This window comes from Salvelinus alpinus, chromosome 7 (genome assembly GCF_045679555.1).
Source record: "Salvelinus alpinus chromosome 7, SLU_Salpinus.1, whole genome shotgun sequence".
Taxonomy (NCBI): domain Eukaryota; kingdom Metazoa; phylum Chordata; class Actinopteri; order Salmoniformes; family Salmonidae; genus Salvelinus; species Salvelinus alpinus.
In genome coordinates this window covers 49,198,186-49,222,336 of record NC_092092.1, presented here as the reverse complement: position 1 = coordinate 49,222,336, position 24,151 = coordinate 49,198,186, and the positions used below count along the sequence as shown (strand labels likewise).

General features: G+C 40.0%; 1 long non-coding RNA gene across 1 annotated transcript in view; it reads left to right on the top strand.

Annotated features, from left to right (window-relative positions):
• Positions 1–17,653, top strand: part of LOC139581125 (uncharacterized) — a 59,400-nt gene extending 41,747 nt beyond the window's left edge. The window contains exons 2-3 of the long non-coding RNA XR_011676149.1: positions 16,482–16,618; positions 17,340–17,653. This is a non-coding gene — a long non-coding RNA (uncharacterized lncRNA). The remainder of the gene's footprint in view (positions 1–16,481; positions 16,619–17,339) is intronic.
• The last annotated feature ends 6,498 nt before the right edge of the window (positions 17,654–24,151 follow it).

Genomic DNA, 24,151 nt, shown 5'->3' with positions numbered 1-24,151 from the left:
CGTCCGATGTGCCCTTGAGCAAGGCACGTAACCTTTATTGTTTATTTAAGTCACTCTGGATAAGAGTGTCTGCCAAATGACTAAAATGTAAAGTGGCGGGAGGCCACAATTTGACATGTTGGAGTTGCGGCCTTTCATTTCATCCATTCACTCTGTGCCATTGCATATACACAGAGCTGAATGAAGTATGCGGGCTATGATCAGCACAATCAAACAGTGATTGGCCCTTCATATTCAGATAAGACATTGCCTAGGAAATGAATGCGGTATCAATTGACATCTTTCTTTTCTCTCCACTGCATTCTTATTTCTTTACCTGCTTTGTATTCAATTGTAGCTCTTTGACCATGCAGAGCCAAAATCCAATCTATCTTGTTTTCATTTGTACACAAAGAAGTGTTCAAAGCACAGGAGGTTGGTGGCACCTTAATTGGGGAGGATAGGCTTGTGGTAATGGCTGGAGCGGAATATGTGAAATGATATCAAATACATCAAACACAAGGTTTCCAGGTGTTTGATGCCATTCCGTTTGCTCTGTTCCGGCCATTATTATGAACCGTCCTCCCCTCAGCAGCCTCCTGTGGTTCAAAAATATTAAAGGTGCAGTATGAAAATGCATAGTTAGAACCAGATATTACCAGTGTTGTTATTGACTGTCTATAAAATGAAAAAACCTTTCCTTGAGGTTATCTACACATTATATCATCTTGCTCACTAACTCCAGTCTGTGTTAAATGTGTTAGTGTTTTAGGTAGGTGTCTGTATTGCTAGGTACACTTCAGGAAATCAATTCACTCAATCAAAGGACAAAATAATTCAATCTACCTCTGTTGTTGTATGATTACTGACCATCATTTTTTCTTTGGGGAAAACATGCAGAATGACGTGCAGTTAATTAAAATAAATGTTGGATAAATTATAATTGTGATTGAATTAGATTGTCAATCTGTTCACCACATTTTGAATATGAATTGTTTAGTGGGCAATAGCTCCCAATCAGTCTTGGACACTCTCTTTTCCCTCCTGGGTTGAGATGGAAACAAAACAACCGAAAGCATACATTCATTTGTGTTGTAAAGATTTAAGAACACCTATACCCTCATTCAATTAAAGGGCAATTTATTCCAAGGCAACAGAAAAGGTCCCCAGTACCACTAAGAGTATTGAAGTTCCTGGTTTGATTTTTTTCCCCTTTAAGGCTGAGAGAAAAGTCTTCCTGACTTGGATTCAAATGGCGTTATTGTGAGGCAATGGATCCATTTTATCGAAAAGCGCTGCATGTGTCACTCCAAATAATGAGGGGAATGACGAACTACTTTAAATCCTGTGTTCAGGATTTATCAAAGTTATCAGTGACAGCTCTTTAACTGGGACCTGTCTCTAGGAATCAATGATTGACAAACTTTTTTGTTCCCCACCATCTGGCTCTCTGTTAAAAACACTGTGGGGTCTGATTTGGAAAAAAGCAGCGATACAAATGTGTTTCCTAGTGTAAATGTGTACAGTGTGTGTTGCAGTTTTGGACAAAAACACGATCGTTGTATACATCATGACCTATGCATCTGAATAATGTGATTGTGATATCCTTCAACTTCTGATATTGATCTCAATAAGGTGTTTGTGGAAACATGGAAACGCAAATGCAATGCTCTTTTACAGTGGAAGTTGATTGTCCCAGAGGGAATGTCCATAGGGGGAGCAGCAGTGGAAAAGTGAAGGAAACAATAATAAAAATGAATATACATATTTATAACTGTAACAATGATAAATATCCATGGGGGGGGGGGGGGGGTCCGGTTGGCAGCAGAGGGACAGGGGGAGCAGGTAGCTGCCTAGTGGTGTCTATTCAGCATCCTGATGGTCTGGGGATAGAAGCTATTGGCCAGTCTGACAGTTTTTGCCATGATGCTCCTATACTGCCAGCGTCTTTAAAATAAAATAAAAATGCACCTTTATTTAACCAGATAGGCCAGTTGAGAACAAGCTCTCATTTACAACTGCAACCTGGCCAAGATAAAGCAAAGCAGTGTGACAAAAACAACAACACAGAGTTACACGTAAAAAATGTACAGTCAATAACAAAATATAAAAAATCTATGTATAGTGTGTGCAAATGTTGAACAGTAGGGAGGTAAGGCAATAAATAGGCCATAGAGGCGAAATAATTACAATTCAGCATTAACACTGGAGTGATAGATGTGCAGATGATGATGTGCAAGTAGAAATAATGGGGTGCAAAAGAGCAAGAGGATAAGTAACAATATGGGGAGGAGGTAGTTGGGTGTGCTATTTACAGATTGGCTGTGTACAGGTACAGTGATCGGTAAACTGCTCTAACAGCTGATGCTTAAAGTTAGAGAGGGAGATATAAGACTCCAGCTTCAGTGATTTTTGCAATTCGTTCCAGTCATTGGCAGCAGAGAACTGGAAGGAAAGGCGGTCAAAGGAAGTGTTGGCTTTGGGGATGACCGGCTTTACCTAGCATAGACTTATAGATGACCTGGAGCCAGTGGGTTTGGCGACGAAAATGTAGTGAGGGCCAGCCAACGAGAGCATACAGGTCGCAGTGGTGGGAAGTATATAGGGCTTTGGTGACAAAATGGATGGCACTGTGATAGACTACATCCAGTTTGCTGAGTAGAGTGTTGGAGGCTATTTTGTTAATGACCTCGCCCGAAGTCAAGGATCGGTAGGATAGTCAGTTTTACGTGGGTATGTTTGGCAGCATGAGTGAAGGAGGCTTTGTTGCGAAATAGGAAGCCAATTCTAGATTTTATTTTGGATTGGAGATGCTTACAGCCAATCTGTAAATAGGACACCCAACTACCTTATCCCCATATCTATAAGTCTATGCTAGGTAAAGCCGGTCATCCCCAAAGCCAACACGTCCTTTGACCGCCTTTCCTTCCAGTTTTCTGATGCCAATGACTGGAACGAATTGCAAAAATCACTGAAGCTGGAGTCTTATATCTCCCTCTCTAACTTTAAGCATCAGCTGGTAGAGCAGTTTACCGATCACTGTACCTATTAAGGCATCTTTACTTTTACTCAAGTATGACAATTGAGTACTTTTTCCACAACTGCCCACGACTGCTTGTCCTCACACATTTCCAACTCCATCATCAAGTTTGCTGACGACAACAATAGTAGGCCTGATTACCAACAACGACGAGACGGCGTACTGACAGGAGGTAGGCACTCTGACGGCATAGTGCCAGCTAAACAACCTCTTCCTCAACGTTTGCAAAACAAAGGAGCCAATTGTGGACTTCAGTAGGAAGCAGGCTGATCGCGCCCCCATCCTCATTAACGGGGCAGCCATGGAGACGGTCAAAAACCTCAAGTTTCTCGGCGTACACAACTCCGAGGAGCTGATATGGTCAAAGCACACGAACAATGTGGTCAAGAAGGTACGACAGCAACTTTTCAACCCCAGGAGGCTCAATAAATGTCACTGTAGGCTCCAGATGACTTTTGTGTGTCAGGAAAAATGTATGGAGTAAAAAGTACATATTATTTTTTAGGAATGTAGTGGAGTAAAAGTATAAGTTGTGAAAACTATAAAAGTTCAAGTACAGATCCCACGAAAAAAAACAACTTTATCAGTACTTTAAAGTATATTTACTTTAAAGTGTGCAGTGTGCAGTGCAATGGTGATTGCATCGTCCGTGGATCTGTCGGGGCGGTAGGCGAATTGGGGATGGTTGAGTGTGTCGGGGAGGAAGGAGGTGATGTGGTCTTTTACTAGCCTCTCAAAGCAATTCATGATGACGTAAATGAGTGCTACGGGTTGGGATTCATTCAGTTCAGTTACTTTCCATTTCATGGGCACCGGGATGATAGTGGACATTTTGAAGCAGGCGGGATAACGGCCTGAGCTAAACACGACGTGCTTCCATTTGTCTTTGAAAATAACACTAACTGTCAATTAAAAACTTTATAAACCACCTCTCCACACCTCTGTGACTGACTACATTTGGTTGAGGTTTCCCCAAAATACTAATGAAATCATCAAATGTCAAAAAATGTAAAGTATTTCTTGTTTTGGTATGAAGGATGCACAAGGCATCTCTCACAACAGTCCTCATTAAAGGAGCTCTCTGCGAAATAGCGACGAAGCCTTCTTTTAACGCCATGAGACCATTGGAATATGTTTAATTTATCGAGCACAGAGAGATTCCTCGCTCTGACACAAGCAGCAGGGGGTCTGTAGAAGCGGGGCAGCATTGCGGCACAGCAAAGCTTTGAAAGTCTCTCCCTAAAGAAGTGCTGGATTGAAAAGCTAGGGCTAATAGGCTACGCCTGGCACGTTACAGCCATAGACAGGCAAAGTGATCCTGAATGTCTTGAACATTCATTTTTTAATTGCCCGGCTTCTTGTTAGATACAGTTGAAGTCGGAAGTTTACATACACTTAGGTTAGAGTCATTAAAACTTGTTTTTCAACCACTCCACAAATTACTTGTTAACAAACTATAGTTCTGACAAGTCGGTTAGGACATCTGCTTTGTGCATGACACAAGTAATTTTTCCAACACTTGTTTACAGACAGATTATTTCACTTATAATTTACTGTATCACAATTCCAGTGGGTCAGAAGTTTACATACACTAAGTTGACTGTGCCTTTAAACAGCTTGGAAAATTCCAGAAAATGATGTCATGGCTTTAGAAGCTTCTGATAGGCTAATTGACATCATCGGAGTGAATTGGAGGTGTACCTGTGGATGTATTTCAAGGCCTACCTTCAAACTCAGTGCCTCTTTGCTTGACATCATGGGAAAATCAAAAGAAATCAGCCAAGATCTCAGAAAAGAAATTGTAGACCTCCACAAGTCTGGTTCATCCTTGGGAGCAATTTCCAAATGCCTGAAGGTACCACGATCATCTGTAGAAACAATAGTACGCAAGTATAAACACCATGGGACCACGCAGCAGTCATACCGCTCAGGAAGGAGAGAGATGAACGTACTTTGGTGCGAAAAGTGAAAATCATTCCCAGAACAACATTAAAGGACCTTGTGAAGATGCTTGTGGAAACAGGTACAAAAGTTTCTATATCCACAGTAAAACGTGTCCTATATGAACATAACCTGAAAGGCCGCTCTGCAAGGAAGAAACCACTGCTCCACAACCGCCATAAAAAAAGGCAGACTACGGTTTGCAACTGCACATGGGACAAAGATTGTACTTTTTGGAGAAATGTCCTCTGGTCTGATGAAACAAAAATAGAACTGTTTGGCCATAATGACCATCGTTATGTTTGGAGGATAAAGGGGGTTGCTTGCAAGCTGAAGAACACCATCCCAACCGTGAAGCACGGGGGTGGCAGCATCATGTTGTGGGGGTGCTTTGCTGCAGGAGGAACTGGTGCACTTCACAAAATAGATGGCATCATGAGGAGGAAAATTATGTGGATATATTGAAGCAACATCTCAAGACATCAGTCAGGAAGTTAAAGCTTGGTCGCAAATGGGTCTTTCAAATGGACAATGACCCCAAGCACTCTTCCAAAGTTGTGGCAAAATGGCTTAAGGACAATAAAGTCAATGTATTGGAGTGGCCATCACAAAGCCCTGACCTCAATATTGTAGAAAATTTGTGGGCAGAACTGAAAAAGTGTGTGCGATCAAGGAGGCCTACCAACCTGACTCAGTTACACCAGCTCTGTCAAGAGCAATGGACCAAAATTCACCCAACTTATTGTGGGAAGCTTGCGGAAGGCTACCCGAAACGTTTGACTCAAGTTAAACAATTTAAAGGCAATGCTACCAAATACTAATTGAGTGTGTGTAAACTTCTGACCCACTAGGAATGTGGTGAAAGAAATAAAAGCTGAAATAAATCATTCTCTCTACTATTATTCTGACATTTCACGATCTTAAAATAAAGTGGTGATTCTAACTGACCTAAGACAGGGCATTTTTACTAGGATTAAATGTTAGGAACTGTGAAAAACTGAGTTTAAATGTATTTGGCTAATGTGTATGTAAACTTCCGATTTCAACTGTACATGTCGTTACATGATAGCAACACATGTTCACTTGTGAAACGATCCTATACTGAAATAATTTTCCTAAGGATCACTCTTAAGTCTTGGTGGAAAATGGTCGCCATTAATAACTCAGTGCTGTGACCCTCTATGCAACCCCCCGTCGAGAAACACATGTGTTCTCTTTCTGTTCATATGCTCAAGGTGACTAATTAGCAAAGGTCCAGACTGTATCAAACCATCAGTGTCGCAATAGATAGTCACATGAAAAAACACAGTATAACATAAATTACAAGTCTACACTTCAATAAAATCCAGAGACAAAGCACCATAATGATGACCAAGTCTAAGGATGTGTTTTTAAAAGCTTGTCTTCGTAAAATATATATGGTGTTGAAGTAGTTTGATGTACATGTACCGATGTCGACTTTTCTACTAATGAGAAACGCATCTTAGAAGAATGTCTCCAGAGAGGCAAGACTCATTTACAAGATGTACACATAAACAAATGGTTAACTGAAACAACAGTGATTTTGTCTCGGTAATTGTTAGTCTGAGAGTTAGCAAAGTTTTAATGAGCATTCCCAGTACACAATGTTGGATATGAAAAGGGCTGGTTACGATTTTTGAAAACTCTTATTTACTGTAACAAAACGAGCAGCTATGGTAACTCAAGACATCATGACCATTCTCCTGGCAGTTATGCTCTTACCTCAGCTGAAATGTGTAATGCATACAAACATTTTAAGGACATTGTTATCAACATTTCTGAATATGTGATCATAGCAATTACATTGACATAATGTCAAACAGATGCTACACCTGCTCAATTGTAATTTGAAACATGTTATATCCTTAGATTGTGCAGCATTGTTATGTTCACAAACATAAAATTGCTGCGTAAAGAATCATGGGAAATTGGACTAATGGGAAATTGTTGCAGGGACGGACTGGCCTTAGGTCAATTCTGGCAAATGCCATATAGGCTAGTCCATCTTCAGCCCAGTGTGCTGGTCCATCCTTAGCTCAGGGGCCCTGTAATAGTTTTTGGTGCGCAAATTGATAATTATTTGGCAACAATGTCGGCCTGTGTGTGGGCCTTGAGGAAAACAAATGGACTGTTGTGTTAGAAATGCCCGGACTGATTTCTGGTCCCAGTCTGTCCCTGAATTGATGCATCCACACACAGACCATGACATCAGCTGCTGATTGGAGCCAACAAGTACTGTAATGTACGTCTTGTTGAACCCTTGTCACCGACTTGGGTAACAAGTGAATGGAAATTGGTTTTACCTGAGTCAGGTAATCATTACTAAACAAATCTGCTCCGAGGCCAAGGATATACGTGGGATATATATATATACTGTATATATATATATATATATATATATATATAGAGAGAGAGAGAGATTTCATTTATGTAATGAAAGGCAATGCGCTTATTGATTTTCCAGGTTACTGTTCTACATTAAAATTATGAGTTTTCAATTGGGCCTCTGTTAATGGTGAGCTGTCAACAATTACTATCATTCATTGTTTTTTTGTTTTATACCAGGAAACATAGCATACCACCCTGCATCCTACTGCTGCCTTGCCTCTGAAGCTAAGCAGGGTTGGGACCAGATGCTGTTGGAAGTGGTGTTGAAGGGCCAGTAGGAGTTCCCCAGGGCATTGATTGGGAACATAGGGTGAAGGATGGGACGTTAAACAGGTGTCCTGACTCTCTGTGGTCACTAAAGATCCCATGGCACTTATTGTAAGAGTTGGGGTGTTAACCCCAGTGTCCTGGCTAAATTCCCAAACCCCAGCTTCCAATTGGCTCATTCATCTCCCCTGTAACTATTCCCCACGTTGTTGCTGTCAATGAGAATGTGTTCCCAGTCAAATTACCTGGTAAAATAAAAAACATACAGGATGTAAATTACTTTAATGAGTGATTGAATAATTATGAGAATGATGAACATTTAGCATCCCCAGATGGCAAATTTTGGCATTTTTACTTACATCACCACTATTACTCATCATCCTTCTCATCATTATCATCTTAAAAACAACTGCTATGATTATCTTCATCATAATCAAAACCCCTACTAACATCATGATCATCATCATCACCAAAACTATCGCTATCCCTTCGATATCACTATCAATAGCATCATCATCGTCATCGTCAAACATTACCACAATAATTATTCATTTCCCCATGGTTAAAGACAATGTTCATTATTCCAATAACAGATGGACCCTGTTAACTGCACACGTCTGGTGAGTGTTGAAGTGTCAGCTTCAGCATGGGAAACAGCTGGGAGGACATGGCCTGTGTTTTGCAGCTGGTCTGCACTCTTCAATTATTCAGGCCTCAAAGCTGTCTCGTAGCAGGCTGCCTCAAGCTCTCTGGCCCCTTATAGCCCTAATAGCCTTCCTCTTATACTTTGGTTTGAGTTTGAGTTTCACCGGCCAGGACACATTGTAAATGGACTCCTCACAGCGGTGTTATTGCGTAATATCAACGCCTCAACTGTTTGACACTAGAGAACAAAACACTGATGTAACCTAACCTTGTTCTTTAAAAAAAAAAATATTGTGCCGTCTTCCTCCCAATTGAAGTAATTTACTTCCACGAATTGAAGATATTAGTCTATTTATAGCAGACTTTTCTTTGTCTTTTTTTAACCCAAAATATCTTTATTAATTATTGACTCGTGCCCTGAAGGAAAGTGGCTAAAGACCCTCTCTCTTTTTCCTCTCTGAGCCTCCCTTGAAGAAAGAAATGGTTATTTGATTGAGCGTGGCATGCTGGTAAGATGAAAGCCTAATTATCTCTTAGAAAACGAGTTTTAATTAGGAGTCTGACGCCAAATCGACGCGCTGAGAATTTGTACTTTGTGATGGATAGTGTGTGCATCTCCTTAGTGACTACAGATAGAATAATCTGGGGGATAGAGGTGGGGGGGGGGACTCTGAGGGTGATGCCAGACGAAAAGGGCGAACAAAGTGCAATACCATGATTCATGGTGTAGGTCAGAGAGAGAGAGAAGGAAGGGAAAGTGAGAGAGAGAGAGAGAAAGAGAGAGAGAAAGGGGGAAGAGCCCACGAGCGACTGAGTGACCATGACGGGTCCCATTCCAGTACAGCAGATTGGTTATCCCCTATTCACACTTCCCTCTACTCTGCTTTTACCTCCCCTCTCATCTCAGCAGGAGGTCGCACAGTCGTCATCTCCTCTTCCCCCAACTCTCAGGCTGCTTCGCAGATAGCATGCAAAATACATAATCAGTAGATAATCAGTCAACGGCTGTGTTTTGAGGAGGTGGGGTGGCACTTTGTGGTGGGTGGAATGTGTTGCGTTGGAACACAGTTTCATCATGCAAAAATACATAAAGTGGGGTCCAGATTTATTGGATCTTTCGATATAGATGAGCAAAAAAGACTGTACAAAATAAATAATCCAAATACTTAGCTATATTGTATGCTAAACATTTTTTTTTATACCAATACAATTGCTCAGAGAAAGAGATTTTGTTAAACAAGTAACACAACAAATCTAAAAAAAGATTGGATCCCCAGTTTTCAATATTCCAGCACCCTCCCCTTGCAAGGATAACGAAACTGAGCCTTTTCCTAAAATGTTATGAGATTGGATAACACATTGGGAGGGCTCTTAGACCATTCCTCCATACATAATCTTTCCAGATCCTTGACACGCTTCATCTGTTCTTATGGACTGCCCTCTTAAATTCAAATCACAGCTTTTAAGTCCAGAGATGAGATGACCATTGCAAAATGTTGATTTTGAAGTCAATGAACCATTTCTTTGTGGATTTTGATGTGTGTTTAGGATTATTGTCTTGCTGGAAGATTCACGTGCGGCCACATTTCAGGCTCCTGGCAGAGGCAACTAGGTCTTTGGATATAATGTCCTGGTACTTGGTTCATGATGCCACTGACAAGGGCCTCAGGACCAGTGGAAGCAAAATAGCTCAATAACATCAAAGATCCACCACCATATTTTACAGTAGGGAATAACATATTTTCTGCATATGCACCGCCTGGATTGGAACCGGTGCTATAGTCAGAGGACTGGTGCTAACAGTATTTTTTGGGGTCATCTTTATCAAGGGATCCAATAATTCTGGACCCCATTGTATATGTATATGTTATGTTCCCGTGGTGTATGTCACAACAGCTACAGTGGGGAGAACAAGTATTTGATACACTGACGATTTTGCAGGTTTTCCTACTTACAAAGCATGTAGAGGTCTGTAATTTTTATCATAGGTACACTTCAACTGTGAGAGAAGGAATCTAAAACAAAAATCCAGAAAATCACATTGTAGTAATTAATTTGCATTTTATTGCATGACATAAGTATTTGATACATCAGAAAAGCAGAACTGAATATTTGGTACAGAAACCTTAGTTTGCAATTACAGAGATCATACGTTTCCTGTAGTTCTTGACCAGGTTTGCACACACTGCAGCAGGGATTTTGGCCCACTCCTCCATACAGACCTTCTCCAGATCCTTCAGGTTTCGGGGCTGTCGCTGGGCAATACGGACTTTCGGCTCCCTCCAAAGATTTTCTATTGGGTTCAGGTCTGGAGACTGGCTAGGCCACTCCAGGACCTTGAGATGCTTCTTACGGAGCCACTCCTTAGTTGCCCTGGCTGTGTGTTTCGGGTCGTTGTCATGCTGGAAGACCCAGCCACGACCCATCTTCAATGCTCTTACTGAGGGAAGGAGGTTGTTGGTCAAGATCTCGCGATACATGGCCCCATCCATCCTCCCCTCAATACGGTGCAGTCGTCCTGTCCCCTTTGCAGAAAAGCATCCCCAAAGAATGATGTTTCCACCTCCATGCTTCACGGTTGGGATGGTGTTCTTTGGGTTGTACTCATCCTTCTTCTTCCTCCAAACACGGCGAGTGGAGTTTAGAGCAAAAAGCTCTATTTTTGTCTCATCAGACCACATGACCTTCTCCCATTCCTCCTCTGGATCATCCAGATGGTCATTGGCAAACTTCAGACGGGCCTGGACATGCGCTGGCTTGAGCAGGGGGACCTTGCGTGCGCTGCAGGATTTTAATCCATGACGGCGTAGTGTGTTACTAATGGTTTTCTTTGAGACTGTGGTCCCAGCTCTCTTCAGGTCATTGACCAGGTCCTGCCGTGTAGTTCTGGGCTGATCCCTCACATTCCTCATGATCATTGATGCCCCACGAGGTGAGATCTTGCATGGAGCCCCAGACCGAGGGTGATTGACCGTCATCTTGAACTTCTTCCATTTTCTAATAATTGTGCCAACAGTTGTTGCCTTCTCACCAAGCTGCTTGCCTATTGTCCTGTAGCCCATCCCAGCCTTGTACAGGTCTACAATTTATCCCTGATGTCCTTACACAGCTCTCTGGTCTTGGCCATTGTGGAGAGGTTGGAGTCTGTTTGATTGAGTGTGTGGACAGGTGTCTTTTATACAGGTAACGAGTTCAAACAGGTGCAGTTAATACAGGTAATGAGTGGAGAACAGGAGGGCTTCTTAAAGAAAAACTAACAGGTCTGTGAGAGCCGGAATTCTTACTGGTTGGTAGGTGATCAAATACTTATGTCATGCAATAAAATGCAAATTAATTACTTAAAAATCATACAATGTGATTTTCTGGATTTTTGTTTTAGATTCCGTCTCTCACAGTTGAAGTGTACCTATGATAAAAATGACAGACCTCTACATGCTTTGTAAGTAGGAAAACCTGCAAAATCGGCAGTGTATCAAATACTTGTTCTCCCCACTGTATGTATGCAAATTAATCCCAGAACAGACCATAATTTTAAATACGATTATGTCTATGCTAACTCGATTATGAGTTGCCAAATGTAGGCTACTGGAGGTGTGCTTTGGCATTTGAATGCCATCATAACAAAAACCTTCTTTTTTTTTTTTTACAAATTCAACCTCTTTTCTACAGAAATGAACATATGTTGATTCACACAGTTCCTGAGAAATATCTGTACCCAAAAGACTGTGCAAGTGAATGGTCTGAAATCAATTAGGCTGCTGTGTTTATTGCGTGACTATAATTATTTGATGATTCCCATCCGAAACCAACTAATTCATCCAACTTTGGCTTTAGTCTTCTACACTGTATCAGTCAGTACCATGTGAATTGCACTGTCATGTACTGTGTGTATTTATTATACTGTTTAATCCGTATGTCACTATCTTAAGTTCCCCTGAGGACAACAAAATGATTATTGTAGACAAAAAAGAAAGAGAACCTCCGCTAGGATAGAATAAAGGTCTTTGTAGATCGAAGGTGATCTTTGGCAAGGGGGTTATTTGATCATGAAAAAAACAACAAGGACTAAGGCACCGTGTAGAATTAATTCGAGAGCATGGGACCATAAGGTTTTATCTGCATTTTTGTCAGAATGTAGTTATTGCCATAGCCTTGTTCTGTTCAATGTTCTCTACATACAGTATATAGTACTCTAAATACCCTAATTCATGCTGTTAAGTTCAAAATAATACAATCAAAAAATTGCTGACACCATACAAACCAATGAGGTTCGGGAACATTAAAGCCAATTATCTCAGAATCATCTTCTTGCAACTAGAACCTAATTTTCCCAAGCTCTCAAATTGTTTGTTTTGTAGTGGTTAGTCCAAAAACTTGTGTTTATGTTTTACTTTTGTAATTTCTCAATATCCACAAGTAAATACATACAGTTGAAGTCGGAAGTTTACATACACCTAAGCCAAATACATTGAAACTAATTTTTTTCACAATTCCTGACATTTAATCCGAGTAGAAATTCCCTGTCTTAGGTCAGTTAGGATCACCACTTTATTTTAATAATGTGAAATGTCAGAATAATAGTAGAGAGAATGATTGATTTATTTCAGCTTTTATTTCTTTCATCACATTCCTAGTGGGTCAGAAGTTTACATACCCTCAATTAGTATTTGGTAGCATTGCCTTTAAATTGTTTAACTTGGGTCAAACGTTTCGGGTAGCCTTCCTCAAGCTTCCCACAATAAGTTGGGTGAATTTTGGCACATTCCTCCTGACAGAGCTGGTGTAACTGAGTCAGGTTTGTAGGCCTCCTTGCTCACACACACTTTTTCAGTTTTGCCCACACATTTTCTATTGGATTGAGGTCAGGGCTTTGTGATGGCCACTCCAATACCTTGACATTTTGCCACAACTTTGGAAGTATGCTTGGGGTCATTGTCCATTTGGAAGACCTATTTGCGACCAAGCTTTAACTTCCTGACTGATGCCTTGAGATGTTGCTTCAATATATCCACATATTTTCCCTACTCATGATGCCATCTATTTTGTGAAGTGCACCAGTCCCTCCTGCAGCAAAGCACCCCCACAACATGATGCTGCCACCCCCGTGCTTCCCGGTTGGGATGGTGTTCTTCAGCTTGCAAGCATCCCCCTTTATCCTCCAAACATAACGATGGAGGACTATGGCCAAACAGTTCTTTTTTTGTTTCATCAGACCAGAGGACATTTCCCCCCAAAAGTACGATATTTGTCCCAATGTGCAGTTGCAAACCGTAGTCTGGCTTTTTTATGGCGGTTTTGGAGCAGTGGCTTCTTCCTTGCTGAGCGGCCTTTCAGGTTATGTCAATATAGGACTCGTTTTACTGTGGATATAGATACTTTTGTACCTGTTTCCTCCAGCATCTTCACAAGGTCCTTTGCTGTTGTTCTGGGATTGATTTTCACTTTTCGCACCAAAGTACGTTCATCTCTAGGAGACAGAACGCGCCTCCTTCCTGAGCGGTATGACGGCTGCGTGGTCCCATTATGTTTACACTTGCGTACTATTGTTTATACAGGCGTTTGGAAATTGCTCCCAATGATGAAACAGACTTGTGGAGGTCTACAATTTTTTTTCTGAGGTCTTGGCTGATTTCTTTTAGATTTTCCCATGATGTCAAGCAAAGAGGCACTAAGTTTGAAGGTAGGTCTTAAAATACATCCTCATGTACACCGCCAATTGACTCAAATTATGTCAATTAGCCTATCAGAAACTTCTGAAGCCATGACATCCTTATTCAGGTTTTTTCCAAGCTGTTTAAAGGCACAGTCAACTTAGTGTATTTAAACTTCTGACCCACTGGAATTGTGATACAGTAAAATATAAGTGAATATAAGTGAAATATAAGTGAATATTTGTATTACAGTGAAATATAAGTGAAGCATAAGTGAATATAAGTGATAAGTGAAATAATCTGTCTGTAAATAATTGTTGAAAAATGTACTTGTGTCATGCACAAAGTTGATGTCCTAACCGACTTGCCAAAACTATAGTTTGTTAACAAGACATTTGTGGAGTGGTTGAAAAATGAGTTTTAATGACTCCAACCTAAGTGTATGTAAACTTCCAACTTCAACTGTACACACACGGAGAGAGATACTTCAAATGAGACCAAGGCACATCATGAATAAACTGGTAGTCAAAACAAAATTCAACTGAGAAATAAATAAATTAAAAGAGGATACCTTGATTCCAACTAGGGACATGGTCAGCATATAATTTTCGGCACTATTATGTACAGCATAAAAAAGTCAGCCATTTCATGTCCCATTTCTTCCCTTTGCAGTGAAATGGATGACATTCAGCTTCTGCTTTGTCACACTGCCATGGCTCATAACTTCAGATGGCCTCTTGACAAATTAACCTACGGCCGGAGATTCACTCAGCCTTGTCACTCCTATGAATTTATCATGAGTAACGTCATTCACTCTAGGGACAGATTTGCTTTACCATTCGCCTCAACAATTGGGGCGGCAGGGTAGCCTAGTGGTTAGAGCGTTGGACTAGTAACCAGAAGGGTATGCAAAGTTTCACAAAAGCATAACACTCATGTTTCTTTCTTTAACAAACACATAGGTTTTTCGACATTGTGTGGGACTGGAAAAATAATTTTTGGAAAGACTTGTCAATGTAGACTTCATAATACATTATAAGCACATTTACACCAGCTTATGAGCACTCAAATGAGCTTAGAGCAACCAATCTAAGAGTTGATTTGAAGTATGACCCAGTGTTTTCCTTCCTCAACTGAGGATGTGAAGATTGTTTTTTATTTACCTTTATTTAGCTAGGCAAGTCGGTTAAGAACAAATTCTTATTTTGAATGACGGCCTAGGAACAGTGGGTTAACTGCCTTGTTCAGGGGCAGAACAACAGATTTTTACCTTGTCAGATCGGGGATTCGATTTTGCAATCTTTTGTATAATAGCAGTGGTAGTAATAGTAGTAAAAACAAATTATAATATGGATATAGCCTATTATCAGTAGTAGTAGCCATTTATCTTAGGAGCAAGGTCATCCATTGGATTTACTTGGTCCATGGTGATAGCTTTAGGCATGCTATGTTATATTAATATTACTGTGTATGATCATATATTCCTTATAGCAGGGCATGTAAACACTTAGTGTTACATTTTGTATCACTTAATGATGATTGTAATCAATATTCTAAGCATAGAATCAAGTAAATGTCCTTTATGGGAGGAGTTAAGTTCCGCAAGAATGATCTGTTGTAGAATATAGCCTCAAATCACAGGGAGAGTCACACAATTAGTAGAAATGTAAAGAAATCAGTACGGACAAATCACTGTAGCCTACAGTATATCACAGAGCAATTTCATAGCAAAAAAAGATCTATGCATTCAAAAATAGATCTTGTTATCTCCCTAAACAATGAATTATGCACTAATATGCTAGATGGTAAGAAGCCTACTAGAATACATGACTCAACCCTCCAATCATTTATCGCTTGGAACAATGTTTAATTGCCATGGGAGAACAATTTCAAGTCAATTATATCAACTCCCCGCTGCTCCTGTCCTCTGTAGTGCTCCACCAAGTAGCCATGTGAGGCTCCTCTCATCTTGAAAAGATATGGAGGTAATTATTTTCTTAATTGCAAACTTAATTTACTAAGTCTTACTTTATGCTTCCACTGGGCGGTATAAGATGGTGGCCCATCCTCCATTTTGTAGGTCAGTCTTTCATTCTCCAATGCTCAACAGACAGACAAACTGTACAAAACAGCTGTTACAGTGATTGACAGCTTGTCTTTTGCTCTGGAGTGGCTAGTCATTACATGGGGGTGGTTAGGCCTATGTGCAAAGAGGCATTGCTCATAAAACTTTCATAACTTTCAAATTCTTTGATATGTTTACTTCTGTGCATTACCGTATATAATTTGTCTGGGACACTAATAAAGTTGAGTAGCACTTATGTGGATCCGTCTGTTGATTGACTGAGCTTAAGTATATTATTTAGTATTGGTCAACTGTGAAGGAACCCAATTATTTGAATGATTGAAGAATGTGAGGTACATGTACAGTAATTACTCCTAGTTTTGTTGTTGGCTTACTGAATTCTGCCGTCGAGCTTGGTCTCAATTATTGTAGCCTTCAAATCCCTTTATGGTTTCAATTGTCGTTGCTTTTTTCTTCTCGTTAGATCAAGCTGTCACGTTGTTTCATTCAGGCAACAGCCACATAGTGGACCTGAAGGCTTGATGAGGATGGCGGAGGTGGTGATGGGACCGCAGACTGCACCATGAAAAGTTCAAAGACCTCAAGCTGCAGCAAATGAGGGTACGTTTAAGGTGTGTGTGAGTGAGGAAGAGGACATGTGTGTGTGCGTGTGCACACGTGATGCATCATCCACTGCAGTTTTACTGAGTTACAGCATTGTTTATGTGGATCCGTCTGACACTATAATGAGCATTACTTGATTGAATGTAAAGTATCATGCAGTCATGTTGTCAGTGGTGGAAAAAGTATTCAATTCTAAAACTTGAGTAAAAGTAAAGATACCTTAATAGAAAAAGAGAAAGTCAACCAGTAAAATACTACTTGAGTAAAAGTCGAAAAGTATTTGGTTTTAAATATACTTTTACTATCAAAAGTAAATGTAGTTGCTAAAATATACTTAAGTATCAAAAGTAAAAGTAAAAGGATGAATAATTTAAAATTCCTTATTTTAAGCAAACCAGACGGCACAATTTTCTATTTATTTTTATTTACGGATAACAAAGGTATTTGTGTTTAGTGAGTCCGCCAGATCAGAGGCATTAGGGATGACCAGGGATGTGATAAGTGTGCGAATTGGGCCCTTTTCTGTCCTGCTAAACATTCAAAATGTAACAAGTACTTTTGTATGGAGTAAAAAGTACATCATTTTCTTTAGGAATTTAGTGAAGTAAAAGTTGTCAAAAATATAAATAATAAAGTAATGTACAGATACCAAAAAATCTACTTAAGTTGTCACATGATCTGTTTCACCTGTCCTTGTGCTTGTCTCCTCCCCTTCCAGGTGTCACCCATCTTCCCCATTATCCCCTGGGTATTTATACCTGTGTTTTCTGTCTGTCTGTGCCAGTTCGTCTTGTTTTGTCAAGTCAACCAGTGTGTTTCTCCGTGCGCCTGCTTTTTCCTCTTCTCTGTTTTTGCTAGTCCTCCCGGTTTTGACCCTTGCCTGCCTTGACTCTGTACCTGCCTGCCTGACCATACTGCCTGCCCTGACCTCGAGCCTGCCTGCCACTCTGTACCTCCTGGACTCTGACCTTATTATGATATTTTGCCTGTCCACGACCATTCTCTTGCCTGCCCCTTGGATTATAATAAATATCAGAGACTCTAACCATCTGCCTCCCGTGTCTGCATCTGGGTCTCGCCCTGATCCCTTATATAAGTAATACTTTAAAGTACTTTACACCACTGAATGTTGTATGTAGCAAGATATTGCATCAACATTTCATTTAACCCAGGGGATGTTGTCTCGGGGTGCCGTGGGATAAAAAAGAGAGACTGAGAGAGAAGATTTTCAGAGATGAGGGGTGCTAAACTGATATAAATTGTGTTTGTAGACGGCAGAAACCCCATGTCCATAGAGTTTGTAGGTATTAGGGAGGGAAACTGTCTGTTCACTGTTGAAATTTGATTACAGTATGTGAAGAATAAGCCTGGCCAAATATTATTTCAATAGCGTGTTACATGTCTCTCAAAAGTTCTCTTTGATATTGGTAAAAACAAGTCTGGTAAATGATCCCTGTGCAAAAAGTTGTGCTCAGAATTAACAACAATCATATATTTTGTCCTATTTATTCAAGCTAATGTATAAATAGGACTGGTATGGCAGTTCCTTATAACCACTCACAATTGTCCCCATAACGTCCAAATGGGGGCTCATATTCAAACAGTAACACATTTACATTTACATTTAAGTCATTTAGCAGACGCTCTTATCCAGAGCGACTTACAAATTGGTGCATTCACCTTATGATATCTAGTGGAACAACCACTTTACAATAGTGCATCTAACTCATTTAAGGGGGAGGGGGGGGTTAGGAGGATTACTTTATCCTATCCTAGGTATTCCTTAAAGAGGTGTTCAACACCAATGGAATTGAACAGTTGGCTGTACAAAGCAAAGGGCAGGGGTTGCTTTCCCACAAGTAAGAAGCAGGACAACACAGTGAATATGGCATGACTGTTTTGATCCTCTTTCAAAGTTGTTTAGATTCTTGGTCATGCATGAGGCGCGATATTGGAAACGGCAAGCTAATTTGACTTGAAATATTGTGACTTTAGATACTTGTGTTTGGTTATAAGATCCCTTATCTTACTGCTTCAGCGCGGTGACTTTGCCCTCCTGTTTGCCTGTCTGTCTGTCAGCAGAGAGAGAGGAAGTTGTATGAGTGGATTTAGATTGCATTTCCCGTCCCTTGTTGTTATTTTGGGGGCGAATAACAGATTGCTCCTCCACTCACAGGCAGCAGTAGAAATCACTCTGTGTGTAATCAATCCTTTAGAAAAAAGTCAGTGTGCCCGTTGCTGGACTCAAAATCTAATAAACGTGACATTAGGGATGCGGGTATCATTCACTTGATGAATTACAGAATGTATAACGATTATGGAAATCATCATCGACTGATCATCCTTCTCAATTTATTTGTGCTCAGCGCCACTTTGGCCCCGGACTAAAATGTTATCATGTCATGAGTGTGCAGCATGTTGTCAATGCTGGCCGTGGCCTTACAGCAGTGGGTCTCTTTAGCTCTGGTGTACGTCACGTCATCCATCCATTCAACAATGGAGTGGACTGTGGAAATGCTAATTGGTCAATTGACTGGTCTGCGTGTCCATTGGCCAATGAAAGTGCCAGGCCTCGATTATGCACTTGGGACACTTGCCATGAATACAATTGCTTCAATATGATATTATGAGACAATTTTCAAGCTATTTCCATGTGTGCACAACCTTTAATGTGTATGCAAATGTGTAAAAGGGGGCTTGTTAGCCTTGTGTGAGTATATATGTGTTATGCAGTGGTGGAAAAAGTACTCAATTGTCATACTCGAGTAAAAGTAAATAAAATGCTTTAATAAAATGACTAAAGTTAGTCACCCAGTGAAATACTACTTGAGTAAAAGTCTAAAAGTATTTGGTTTTAAATATACTTGAGTATCAAAAGTAAACGTAATTGCTGATTAAAGTATTAATCATTTCAAATTCCTTATATTAAGCAAACCAGATGGCACAATGTTATTCTTTTTATAAAATACAGATAGCCACCACTGGTGCTATCATAATACACAAACGAGAAAGTGATCAAAACATTTAGGCCATCCTGTCCACACGGTGGGATAGAATCCCCGAGTTGTGAATACATTAGAATATGATTAAACCCATGACATCCATCATTTGCACCACACTATGGTACATTTTGGTAAGCAATAAATCCCAGTTATGTCAATAGAGCTCACTAGACTTCCATTTATGAAAATTGCATGGAATATGAAGATTCGCAAAGGACCAGACTCAATGAATGCTGTGTGATAGAGCCTCTGGAGAGTTTCCAATCGCTGCTGCAGGAATGTCGGATCATAATGGAGAACATATCTCTTCATTAACTGGGGCTAGGAGGAGTACAGTACAGCGCCGTATGGTTCAGGCACTGATATATGGGTCTCTCTCCATTATGTTGCCTCTGCACATTCAGCACACAGTAGTGTATCTCGTACATGTGTAAAAACAAGTTCCATTTCTTGGTAGAGCAAATGTGTGTGGCAGAATGATGGTTTTATGTAAACGCTGCATTCCAAATACTTTGCATTATCTTGAGAAAAAAATAACAGTTATATTAGGTGTTGTTAACGTTTTGGTGAGTGTGACTGTTACAATTTACTATTATAAACACTCCATGAATTTGGCATGTCAGAATTCACTTGGTTCTCTTGCAAATCAAAATTCAAAATGATATTCAATAATCTTTCTAGCTGAGTTAATGTCAATACTCGCTAGTCACACAGATTTTAAACACAGCAATGTACTGTGGGCTACATGAAGCTGTGACATTTATTTCAAGTGACATCTTTCAATTGACACTTCTTTCCAAATCCTATTTTGTGCAACAATGAGCCCTTCAAAGTCACATTTAGGTAAATCAAATCAATAAAAATGTTATTGGTCACATACACATGTTTAGCAGATGTTATTGCAGGTGTAGTGAAATGCTTGTGTTTCTAGCTCCGACAGTGCAGTAATGTCTAACAATTTCACAACAATACACCCAAATGTAAAGTAAAGGAATGTAATTAAGAATATATAAATATTTGGATGAGCAATGTCGGAGCGGCATAGACTAAAATACAGTATAATAGAATACAGTGTATACATATGAGATGAGTAATGCAAAATATGTAAACATTATTAAAGTGACTAGTGATTTCAAGTCTATCTATATAGGGCCGCAGCTTCTAAGGTGCTAGTGATGCCTATTTAACAGTCTGATGGCCTTGAGATAGAAGTTGTTTTTCAGTCTCTCGGTCCCAGCTTTGATGCACTTGTACTGACCTCGCTTTCTGGATGATAGCGGGGTGAACAGGCAGTGGCTCGGGTGGTTGTTGTCCTTGATGATACTACCGTGATTGATGATGATGACAGCAGTCAAATACATTTCTGCTCCTGTGACTGATTGTACATCCTTAAATGGGAGAATGGTCAGTCATTGGTACATGCGAACCTGTCAGTCAAAGGCAAGCTTACAAGCCATCCATCATTCAAACTGCTCAACGTAACTAATTTCTGATGTCAGGTGGTGTTTGTATGGAGGTTGTTTTTCAGTTGTGTTTGCCCTTGTTGGTATTTGTCCCTTGGATTTTACTTGGATGACTTTTCATGTTTCCAATATACCTCCTTGTTTTTGTTTCATATTTTATTTCCTTTTCACCACCCCAATTAACTGTGTAATTCTTTATCTGCAAAGTGAACAACTTAATAGCATGAAATTAAATCATGAACTATTCCTTGTCATTTCATGGTGTATTGATTAGTTAAAAGGGCAAGTCTGACTCAAAATGTTTAAAATCCCTACATCTTTCAAACTAGGTTCCAACACAGGTCAGTGACGTAACATGTGAGGCTTTTCCCTCGGGCAAAATTGAAATCCCTTCTGTATAACCAAAGGGGAAAGTGTTTTTTTGTCTCTTCTGAATGAATTCATTTCCACATGAAAGGAGATGTTCTGTCCAATCCTTTTATACAGTTCCATTTAATTGTGGAGCACAATACTGTATCAACAAAAGGCTATATCCAATACATTGTGTGGATAACACACTGTACATACAGTATAGTGATCATAGCCATTGATACTCTTATGTAGCTATCCATGTAACTGACAAAAGAAGCCATTATTCTGAACATACAGATACCCTCAGTGTTTGATTCCACAGTGGCAAATTCCCAGACAGAGGAGGAAAAGTGAATTAATAATTTTTCAATGTTGCTTTATAATGTCCAGAAGTAACTCCACTGTCCCTATGGCTTGGCCCATTTGTTTTCTCTGGTGAGTCAGTGCATCTGTAACACACATGGAGTCTTGGAGATTTTTTAAAATGTATGTATGAAGATTCTAGTTTATATTTTGAATATGCATATAAATGCAGGGTCAGCTGCAGAAGCAACATAAAATAGTACAGTAAGTTGGTATACTTAAAAAGTAATATACGGTGGGCACTGGGAAGAGTTTGCGCTTTTAGGAGTATTCCATTGGTTCAATTATGTACAATAATAAATAATGCATTATGATTAAAAGCGTGAAAATTATAATTTGAGCTCATGACACGTGTCAAGTTTGTTCATCACTGCACTACATCGTCCATGTACTGTACGTGGATATGACTATTATCTCCAATAGAGGGCATAGTAGACTGTATGGACATGTTAGTGCTTATGGCTGTAGTAGAGAAACCCAATACTTCCAGTAGTTCTTAGTTTACAAGTTCACCCATGACTCTGTGGCTGCACACGACTCTAACACCAACTGAAAGATTAGTGGAATCTGTGTGGGTAGCTGGACAGGTAGGATGACTGACAGTGAAGGTGAACAGCTGGTCACGTGTCAGGTGACAGAGGAATGGACGAGACTGAGGCAGGAATTCCTTTAACCATAAAGTGGTATATTTACTGAGTAGTCTGTGCTGCATAACAAAGGAAACAAAATAACATGTATCCAATCAAATTCATAATCACAAAGATAAAATCATAACAAACATTCATTATTAACATATTTAGGGAATTCAACAATCCAGTTCATTAAGAAGTCGATAGTAATCATCCGTGAGTCATTTAGGCTCGTAACAATTTATCATAAATCATGAAAGAATACAAACAGTGAATGGCAACAGATAGTTCAGATGAAAGGTAACAGAGTCGGTGGACTTACGTGGATTCATGGACGCACAGAACTTCTGGAGCAGACGGAGTTAAGGAACAGAAAGCAGCGAGATCAGGCGATGGCGTTTTCCTCCTTCTATGGGGATGAGATCTGTCGGTCATTTCCACCTGACCTAATTATAGCGCCCCTGGCCCAGCTGAGTAAGTGGCCATGAATTAAAGGATTATTCCACCAACTCCATGGGCCTTTTCTACACCAACATCATGTATGCTGACAAGACTGTGGTAGGCCTGATCACCGACAGCGATGAGACAGCCTACAGGGAGGTCAGTGACCTGGCAGTGTGGTGCCGCTCTTTCCCTCAACGTCAGCAAGACCAAGGAGCTGATCATGGACTACAGGAAACAGGGTTAATTGTTTGGGGTTATTTGGAGGTTTTTGGGGGATCATTTGGGTTGTTTTAGGTGCTTGAACTTTTTAGGGCTAGGGGGCAGTATTCGGAAATTCGGATGAATGACGGTAAGTAGGATATGCATATAATTGGTACTCTGAAGTTTGTAAAACTGTTAAAATAATGTCTGTGAGTATAACAGAACTGATATGGCAGGAGAAAACCCGAGGTCAAACCATCCAGAAAAAAATTAATTCAGCCCACCACTGTTTCCATTGGATGTCAAGTTTAATATGAAGGGAAAACCTCCCAGATTGCAGTTCCTAGGGCTTCCACTAGATGTCAACAGTCTTTAGAAAGAGTTTCAGGCTTGTTTTTGGAAAAATTAGCTAGAATTGTTTGTTTTTCTAAGTGGCTCCCATTTTGGCTGTAGTGTTTTCATGCGTGTGGATGAGAGCGCGTTCTTTGTTGTTTATCTCCGGTAAAGACAATAACGATTCTCCGTCTTAAATTTTATCGTTTATTTACGTATTAGGGTACCTGAGGTTTGATTATAAACGTTGTTTGACTTGTTTGGAGAAGTTTATTGGTAACGTTTGGGATTCATTTTGTATGCATTTTGAAGGAGGGAAACCGGTGGATTATTGAATGAAGCGCGCCAGCTAAACTGAGTTTTTATGGGTATAAAGAAGGCCATTTGTGATGTAGCTGGGACCTTTTGGAGTGCCAACAGAAGAAGATCTTCAAAGGTAAGGCATTTATTTTATCGCTATTTCTGAATTTCGAGGCAGGATGCAACCCCTCATGATGTGGTCTAAGCCATGTTTCTTGAACACATATCACATCAGATTTGAAATCAATTACATATTTCTTAAACTCCTGACCGTTAGCAATAAGGCTTCTGGAATTCCACTGAAGGATAAAAAAAAACATGACTATAATTATCATCATACTGAGACATTCCATCATTAGTATTATTAGGAGTCAACATATCTACAATCATGGCGACAGCAACATCTGTTACTACTAAAAACTCTTGCTGCTTCCACAATGATCT